This window comes from Atta cephalotes (genome assembly GCF_000143395.1).
Source record: "Atta cephalotes unplaced genomic scaffold scaffold00022, whole genome shotgun sequence".
NCBI classification, from domain to species: domain Eukaryota; kingdom Metazoa; phylum Arthropoda; class Insecta; order Hymenoptera; family Formicidae; genus Atta; species Atta cephalotes.
The window spans coordinates 3,691,601-3,701,112 of record NW_012130086.1 but is presented as its reverse complement, the minus strand read 5'-3'; the positions used below and the strand labels follow the sequence as shown (position 1 = coordinate 3,701,112).

Sequence of the window (9,512 nt, the reverse complement as noted above, 5' to 3'; positions counted from 1 at the left end):
AACTCTCTGTTAAAAGTGGTTCCTACTTTTGTGAATTCGAGAGGAACCTTCAGGAATAGAGGAAACTGGAACACAGAATGAGTTAATTAAAATTTCCCGCGTAATTCCGATGATAAATTCGCCTTCCTTCGGACGCGCGTCCGAACGATGACCTAGATATAAATTTCGATTTGAGGAACACCATGGGTTTAATAACGGACGATTCGTACGCCGGCAACTTTCTTAATTACTCTCGACTGGGTCACTTCGCTTGGTCGATCTTTCTGCCTTCTTTCTTTCTTTCTATTCTTCTAGAAAACTAGACAGAAAGTTCTACCTTCTCTTTAATCCTTTTGAATTAGAAAAAGCACTAGACGTTTTATATCCCATCTCAGATGCAATCTTTTTAGCATAAATTTCTGTGTTAACTTTCCTCTTTTTCATTGACTGAATGTGTGTGCTCTTGATATATCAAGCTGTATCAAGCACAGAATTTAGCTATATAATGTGATATAAATTTGGCATTCACGACAAGCACTTTCCAGATATAGTTTCCCCGAATCGATATTTCTAATATCGATTCGGGGAAACTAGCTTTGACAAGTTGCAAAATATTTCATTAAAAATTTTATATCGTATTAATCTCACGTGAAGAAAGACTTCCAAGAGACGCAGTGATATTAAAATGTTCTTTAATTATGTTAGTATTTTTTAATATATTTTTCGCGTTTATCAGAGAGAGTTAATAATAAATATACATTTGACGACACGATAATATGTAGAAATATTTTGAGAAAGTCTTAGAATAAATCAGAAATAGTTTGTTTGGAAGGAAAAAGAACAGGTGCCTGTTCGTCTTTGAAAGACGAAGATGAACGGCGATAGTATTCATTTATTTACTCGGGTCCGGAATTCCACCTGGACCTGGTGGTGTGACGTAGAAACGGAAAACACCGAGTCCTGAAAACTTTTACTCGTCGTGCGACCGCGTACTTCCGCTTCCGTGTGCTGTGTATGCATGTGTGTGTACGCTTGTCCGAGAAGCAAGTAGTTACGCTCAGTCACTCGCAGACAAAGTAGTATAAACCGATCCGCCAGACCATCCCAAACTTTCTACTCTTAAAGTACGGTGATAGATTGTTGGAATGGGGAACAAATTTTCCACGATAATTCATTATCTTGATTACACAGAGTGTATCCGAAGCGTCTACACGAAAATTAATGAGCGTGAGTATTAGAAGCTATAACAGTTGCATCGATCATGTTGAATGTTTGTTCAACAGTGAAATCTGAAATATCTTTTACCTTCGGAGACTTCGATCAGAGTAAATTTTGAAATAACAGGTGATATAATTTAACACAGAACGAGATCGTATTCAAATAAAGATGATAAAAATGATTTTAAAAGAATCGATAACATATTGCCAACGAGATTTATAATTTTTGGAAAAAATTCTGCGAGTGTAATCGATACGCTCGTGAACCTTCATTAAAGTTGAAGCTTTGATCATTGTAATGAAGCATTCGTTAATACCATCATTGTCCGGTTACTATACTTGTAACGAAGATTCTCTCGTTTTGTTACGTTTTTACTTCCTTTTTCCATGCTGACCGTAAGTAAAATGTAAATGCTCTCGTTATGCTCTGGTAATCGCAAATGGCCGTTAGCTACGCTCCGACAAAAAGACCGCGTTTTATTTTCTCATTATTGTACCGCATTTGGTTTGTAGAACAGTTCTCAGACTCTGTGGATTGGCTGCGAATTAAATAATGATAAAATCTCGACAATGTCAAATCGCTAATTAAATAAAATATGTAAATTACGAATGTGCAGTGTGTAATAAATAGCCATCGGTGTATTTCACATAAAAATAAAAATTTGAAAAAGTGAATTTTAAAACAGGAGTATTATGAGAAAAAAAGATATTCCCTTTTTAAAGTTTATTTTTTCAAATTTTTATTTTCACAGATTTTACTTTTATGTCAGTATTATTTATTGCTATACATTTTGATATTTGGTTTTTGTTTTACAAAATAATATTTTATTCTTTGAAAGAACATAAAAAATTATTGAAGTTTGTCTTATATCTCATGAATATGCCTTTAAATGTTCGCATCCTTTAATGTTATTGTCGGCGAATATATTTTCTTTGATATAAAATAATTTTCTAATATAAAAAATAATTATTTAATAATTTTTTACAATATTGTAACAATATTGTAACAATATTATCAAAGTATTGACGAAAAGTACTATTTTTCGGAAAACGATGGTTCGATGCTGCGTCACGAATGTATCATATGACGGATGAATTAATGCAACGTATCATCATGAATTATGCACTCGGTGTGCAACAGCATGTTGCGCGCATGAGTATTCTCCTTGTGCAACATAACAACATGATGTCAGTAGCGAGAGAACACAATACGTTGCGTTGTTTTCCCAGAGCCAATTCGAACATTTTCCTCTCTGAAACACACATGCAGCACATAGCATCCTATAAACATCTTTCTCTCTTTATTTGTGTCGGATGCTAGAACGCTTAAAATGAAGATAGCTATCTATTAAATTGTGTACGCGGCAAATCGCCGACGTTATACCTGTCTTAATTTCGTTTACGTCAGACGTGTTTCGTAATTATCCTATAACTCGGCCGATTAATTTTATCTGGCCCTTCAAACAATTCCGCATCACCTTTTTACGGTTATTGAGAAAATTAATTTAAAGCACCTTTTAACCTGCCGGCAGCTACGCTTTAGATTTTAACATCAGATTTTAGCTTCAAGAGCTATCCTTTAACAACTTTGAAGTTTTTTTCTTTGCGAATATTAAAAGCAAAATGTAAAAGGAGTAAGTAGAAGTCAATTAATAATTTTTTAAATAATGCATGTTTTAAAGATAACGTATATGCTATTCTAAAGTAACGATAAAATTAAGATACAATAGTGAAATAAAAAGAAATTATTATAAAACAAACATTACCTAATAAAATTATTAATTTATTTTAGAGAATAATCTTTTCAGGTGTCTTCTGGATCTGTCCATTCGATGTCTCTATACGCGATTCGTAACTCAGTGCGTGTTCAATAACATATACTCGAAGCAAGCCGTTAGTTGCTGCATACCTTCGCGAAATTTGGGCAAACCTGATAGACTCCGAGATTCATATTTGCTCAGCGGAGATGTTAACGGAATCTGGGATTCAACGTATGTGTTCCCTTTGAAGCTCCCTGTAGATGGTGGTCCCGCTGTGCAATGGCATCGGGAAACGAGATCGCGGAGCAAATAGCGTGTTCGTGCAAATAGCTCGGCGTCTATCGGGCTTGCCCATGTCCGCTCTGATGCACTACTGGTGATTCCGTACTGAAGACTGACTCGGATACATGTCCTATAGATTCCTTTCGCGCGCGTTTCATCGACCGCGTGTGGATACGCGCCTCGAGGAGAATCTGCTGGTAGATGGCAAACAATTTGCGATCCGTGTGCTTAGCTTTCGACCTTTTGATACGCTGAACGGATAAATAACGAACGAAAATAAGAATTTAAGAAGAAGAAAATAAAAGTGTTGTAAAGCGAGATACACGAATTAAAAGGAGAATTAATAAAAATTTCTTTTATAATTATAAATTTCTTGTCTTCGTCGGGTATTGTTTTAGAGAATTCTGAATTATTTTGTAATAGGTAATATTTTTTCCTTTTTATTTTCATAAATTGTGTATGTTTTTTAATAATTTCCATTAATGTGTGATTATTGTAAAATTAACAGAGTGCACGAATTTAAAAGAATTAGAAGTTTAAAGATTAGATTCGCGAAGCCATGCAAAAACTTGCAGTTATGGAGTGTAACGAATCGTTAATTGCACAGCGTCATTTCGCGGATGCATCTGCGTGGCTTCGTCTCGGTCGGCTGGAGTTCAAGCTGGTGCATTTCCTGAGGGATGTGCAGCCAGTCGGTGGTGTAGAAATCCCGCTGTGAGATCCTCGCCTCCGTGCACGAAGGATCGATTGACGGCAATCGATGTACATGCATCTGACGTATGCAGCTGAGCGTGACTGCAATCTCTCTCTCTCGCTCTCTCTCTTGTTCCCTTTCTCTCTCCTTTTCTCTCTTTTGCCTGTTGCCCCATTTTCGTTTCCTTGCATCCTACGGCTTTTTACTGAATGGCATCAATCAGATATTTGTTCGTACACAATATATAAAGTAGTCAATAATATCGAATCTTCATTAAAAATCGTAAATAAATCTTGTGAATATCTAAGTTATAAATATTTAAGTTAATTTCATTAAGAATTTAAAGGAGGAATATATTAACTGATTTGTGATTAAAAATTCAGGAAAGTAGAAAATATTACAAATAAAAAAAGATTGGCTACTGCAGTTAATTAAAAATGCAATGCCATAGTCAGCCAATTTTTTTTTCAGTATAAATTAATCAGAATTTGATTGATAAAAATATGATATTAATATAATTAAGAATTTATTATTAGATAATTTATAAATTACTAGTATTTATTCATATTATTATTATTATTATTATTATTATTATTATTATTATTATTATTATTATATACTTTTCTCTAATGTTTTACTTCTTTATTCAAGATTTTGTATGCATTCTCTCTCTCTCTCTCTCTCTCTCTCTCTCTCTCCTTCTTTCTCTTTCATTTTTTGATCGATGCATATGAGAGATTATAATAAGATAGATGAGATTATAATAAGATCCGTAGATGTAGAGAATGCAAAAGTTTTCAACTTTCAAATCGCTCGACTGTAAGAGTTTCAACATGGCTGTTTAATTAATTATCGATTTAAGAAGAGGAAGAAGAGGAATTCGCTATGGTTTACCGTGAATAAAATGGATGAGGTTCGTTCGATCGCGATTTTTCGTTATTCGTAAGACTAGGATCTTCGTATACAGAGCGATTGAAGGCGAGGGCATAAGTTAAACAGTAGACGGTATAGGGAAAGGAACGACGGTGAAAAAAGGTGCGAGAGAAGCCATTGGTAATCGATATCAAGTGGAGAAGCTTTTCACAAAAGAACAGTTTTCTTCAAAGAGTCTGAAAAACATTCAACCATCCATTCTAAGTTACTTTCTAATCGATGAAAATTCGTACGAAAACGAGGAAAAGATGTCGATTATAATGATATTTTGATTAAATTCCATTTATATCGATAAACATGATCGCATGTATGTTACGCGGAAGAAATTCGCAATATGATGATACATTTGCATTTTACATCAAAGAACTCATTAATATGCTCGTTCGATCATCATAAAACTGAAATGATATAAAAACTTTTGCGATGTTGTTAATTATCTTCTAAATATATGTATTTTACATCACAACGGACACACATCTGAGATACATCCTGGCGGATTTACTTATAAAAATCCAGCTGTTATTATTTCACTGCTACGTAAATGTATCTGCACTCTAATGGACTTTCCATTAATAGATATTATATAAAAAGTAGATCGGAAGTTTTTTCCGATCGCAAATACGTAAAAGTGATATGCTGCGAAATATTTTATCAATACGTTAGTAAGATGCCTTAGCCTATTGAATATTAATGGAATCGTTTGCATTCGATTAGCGGAATATTGGCAGACAACAATACAACTCCTCGTGCTCCGTTTTCACTTCTTGTGCGTTCTTTGCACATTTCGCTGCTTTGCACTCTGACGTTGAAATATCATCAATCTAGTCCGACCTTCGTAATTGTCTCACCACTCTTTCTCGATCAATCTTTCGTCCTACAACGCCGGTATTTCAATTAAGCAGCTCGATGACCGCGTTCTTTCATAATTACCTACATCTAAATATAACGGTAGAATACGTGTAAAAAGACATAAAATATTCATTCGTGACATTTATAATTCTTTTGGCAATACATTCCTGATTATAATACATATGTATAGATACAATATAAATTTGCATAAAAACTTTTGTCACTCTTTCAACAAAGAGAGAATTATTATTAAATCTCGTTAATGATTTACGGCGGTCTTCGCGAACACATCATTTGTAAAATTTGCCACGCGTGGCTTGACGTGTTGTTGCTCAAAGCCCTTCATTTATAAGATGCGTCAGCGAATTTTCTCTGAACTCTTCGTGCTGCGACAGCAGATCGATTATAATAGCATATAGGATGTGCCAATATCGCAAGAAAACTTATTGACGATAATAACAATGTTTTTTGGCGATGTTGAGTTATTGCTGTTTAAAGTTACGTATATATGAAATATATTACCTCAAATCTATGTTAAAAATACATTAAAATGTTTCCCTTAAAATATTACGTTTTATAAATATTAAATATGTGTACTTATGACATTATAATATTAAATATGTGTACTAATGTCTACATTCACAGTCAACTGTGAAAACAATAAATGATTTTTCAATATAGAATTAAATTTTGCATGCTATGAAAAATAATGCGAGTAGAGCAAAATATATTGTGAACATTATTTTACTTACATAATGCATTTACAACGATGTGCTTTTACCATGACAGGTAAAAAATAGATGAAGCTCATTAATATTACACGAGAATTGTAAGTAACGTGACGAGAGCTTTTTGAGTCGGCTTGCGCGTGAACGAAGAGGCAACTAATTTTTTTCCAGATAATAAATTGCTCTGTCACTTATTACTCCGCGTTTTTCCCGCGTCCTTGTATCGCCTGCATCATCGTTTTCCAAAATTTCTTATCCTTACTTTTTTTGTCGAAGATAATAATTAACGTAAAAGCATTTCTTTTTCGCCAGAGAGAATCGTAAATTTCCGCCATTTCTTTCCTTGACGATGATATTGTACAATTTTCTCCTCAACTGCGTCACTAACATTTTTCATAGTTTTCTAATATGAATCTGTTTTACAGTCGAATAAACGACCCGACTTCTTCGTCGTCATGAAAAAACTAATTTGAACAGAAAGTTCTTCGCGTAGTTGCTCTGAATGAATATTACGCGAATATATTTATTAAAGTACACTTACACAATTTTTTATTGATATTATTGCAGTGAGACATTTTGATTTGCAAGTTTAGGCTTCAACATATACATATACACGCACGTTACAGAAAGCTTTCAACTCTTTGTTTCTGTATAGAAGTTCAATCTATTTATTTTATAGCAACTCTTTGCTTCTAGTGTTTGCAGATACATATACTGATAATTACAAGTACGTCCGAAATAATTTATATAAATGTTAAATAAATGTACGGATGAGATTTTTCAGATTTCAGGTCAATAATAAGATGTTGTGAATAATGTTTCTGATGTAAAAAACTTGACACCATGTTGTGATTAATATTAGATCATAAAATATTATGATACACAAAATAATATTACAACATAATTTTCTCTCTTTCTCTTTGGAAGTTACGGGTTGAATTGCGTTCCTCATTCGCGTTATTTGCACGACGTCATCGTCACTGCACTCTCGAGGCGGAACTCGCACGCTCGCGGGAGAACTCGTCCGCCGCGGCGACAGCCAATCCACGACAGCAGGATTGCCTCGATAAGATGGAAGTTTAGATTAAATCGTGAATATTTAAAGCTCGGTCCTCGAGGGACGCGTGTTTCCTCTCACATGTGCTTTCAGTAACGAAGAGTTTACTAAAGGGCACTCGGATACGCGACACTCGATAAGAGAGAAAGATTGTGCAAGTTCCTTTTGGTGATTAACGCTTATACGGAAAATTAGTTTTTTTATATATGAAAGAAAAAACGACTTTTTTCTAGATTAATTATTTGATAGAAATATTTGATGATAAAAAAGTTTTCTTTAACTGAGCTTTTATATCTGCGTTATTAATGATTAGTCTTAAGTAATCTTAAGTAATTTGTAATAAAAATTATTGAAATTAATATTGCAAGTTTAACAAATTAAATTGATGATTGCTTTAAAAATATTCTTTTTTGTTTTTAAAAATAAAATCACTTGATAATATCATCCATGATGAAAGTAAAAAAGAGATTCTGATTATTACAAAAATATAAAAAGACTTCAATTATAAGTTTCTGCAGTATATTTTTTATAACGTCTTGCTTAATATTGAAGAAAAATTTTTTTTGTCTTGAAATGACTTATATTGAGAGATCAATTAATATAACATATTTTTACAAGATAATATTTTTTATAATTACGAATTTAAATGTACGCATTTAAGTAATTAAAAGAAGACGAATCTATGTTATGCAATGCTGTGATAACTAACTCGCGGCAAACATTTTTTGGTTAAGGGCTAAAATTTTTATCAGAGTAGATATATTAAAATTGATAAATGAAAAAATAATAATGCATATAAATGACTTTATATTTTTATTTTAGTTATATGAATAACATATTTAAATAGCAACTAGGTTTTACAAAAATTTTTGAATAAATATGTACTACAATCAAGGATTCGGACCGAAAAATTTCAGTCTAACAATCGAGATCTTCGAGGCTAAAAACCAACTTTTGGTTTCAATTCTTTTACCGTAAGGATTATCTGATCCGTTTGGATTTTGATTTTTTTTGATTTTCGGTAATTATATGCTTGTAACGGTCATCGTTATCACTAAAAGAACTGGAACTGACACCGAAACCGAAAGTTGAGTTGCTTCGGACCATCCAATCGTAACCGAAATTTTAATTGACATAATATAATTTTAATATAATTTTATTTTATAGTATCTAACAGCTGGCTCTGATTTGTTATTTAATTATATATTTGGTTTAAGTACATTTTTTTGAAAAATTAATGTCCGATCTAAAAAAAATGTTTCCGCCCGGGATCGAACCGGGGACCTTCCGCGTGTTAGGCGGATGTGATAACCACTACACCACGGAAACTTATTATGAAAATGTTCGTTTAGTTTTAATTAATATTTGGCAATATAGGTTTCTGTTCTAAATTCATAAATCTGCTCTAAATTGTCACACCACAATATTTATTTACTTAAATATTTATTTAAGTTTACGGTGTTGAATTTATAATATCAAATTTAATTTAATTTAAGTCATCACTGCTCCTACTCAATATATCATTACTTCATACTTAAAAAAAATGATTAAATTTATAACTGTAGTGTAATTTATAACTCTATTTGACACAATATAACGTTAAATTAACACTATATACTATTTAACCATTTTTAGTATAAAATAACGATTTTATACTAAACAATGGTTAAATATTGAGTAGGAACAGTTACAACTTAAATTAAATTAAATTTGAAATTATAGATTTAACAGTGTAAACTATAAATATTTAAGTAAGTTAATAATTAAGTAAGTTAATATTGTGATGTGATAATTTAGACTATAGTGGCGATTTAAATTTGACTATAGGTTTAACAGTGAGAATATATATATAACAGTTTAGAACGATTAAAATTTTCTCTGTTTATACATATTCTAAACTATAAATATTTAAGTAAGTAAATATTGTTATGTAGATTTGTGATATTGATGATTTAGAGCAGAAACCTATATTGCCGAACACCACTGAAACTGAACAAGTGTTTTCTTAACAAG

At 32.3% G+C, this 9,512-nt stretch overlaps 1 non-coding gene across 1 annotated transcript; it reads right to left on the bottom strand.

Annotated features, from left to right (window-relative positions):
* Positions 1-8,755: 8,755 nt before the first annotated feature.
* Trnav-aac lies at positions 8,756-8,828 on the bottom strand. The gene has a single exon. It is a non-coding gene; the product is annotated as a tRNA-Val (tRNA).
* Positions 8,829-9,512: the final 684 nt, after the last annotated feature.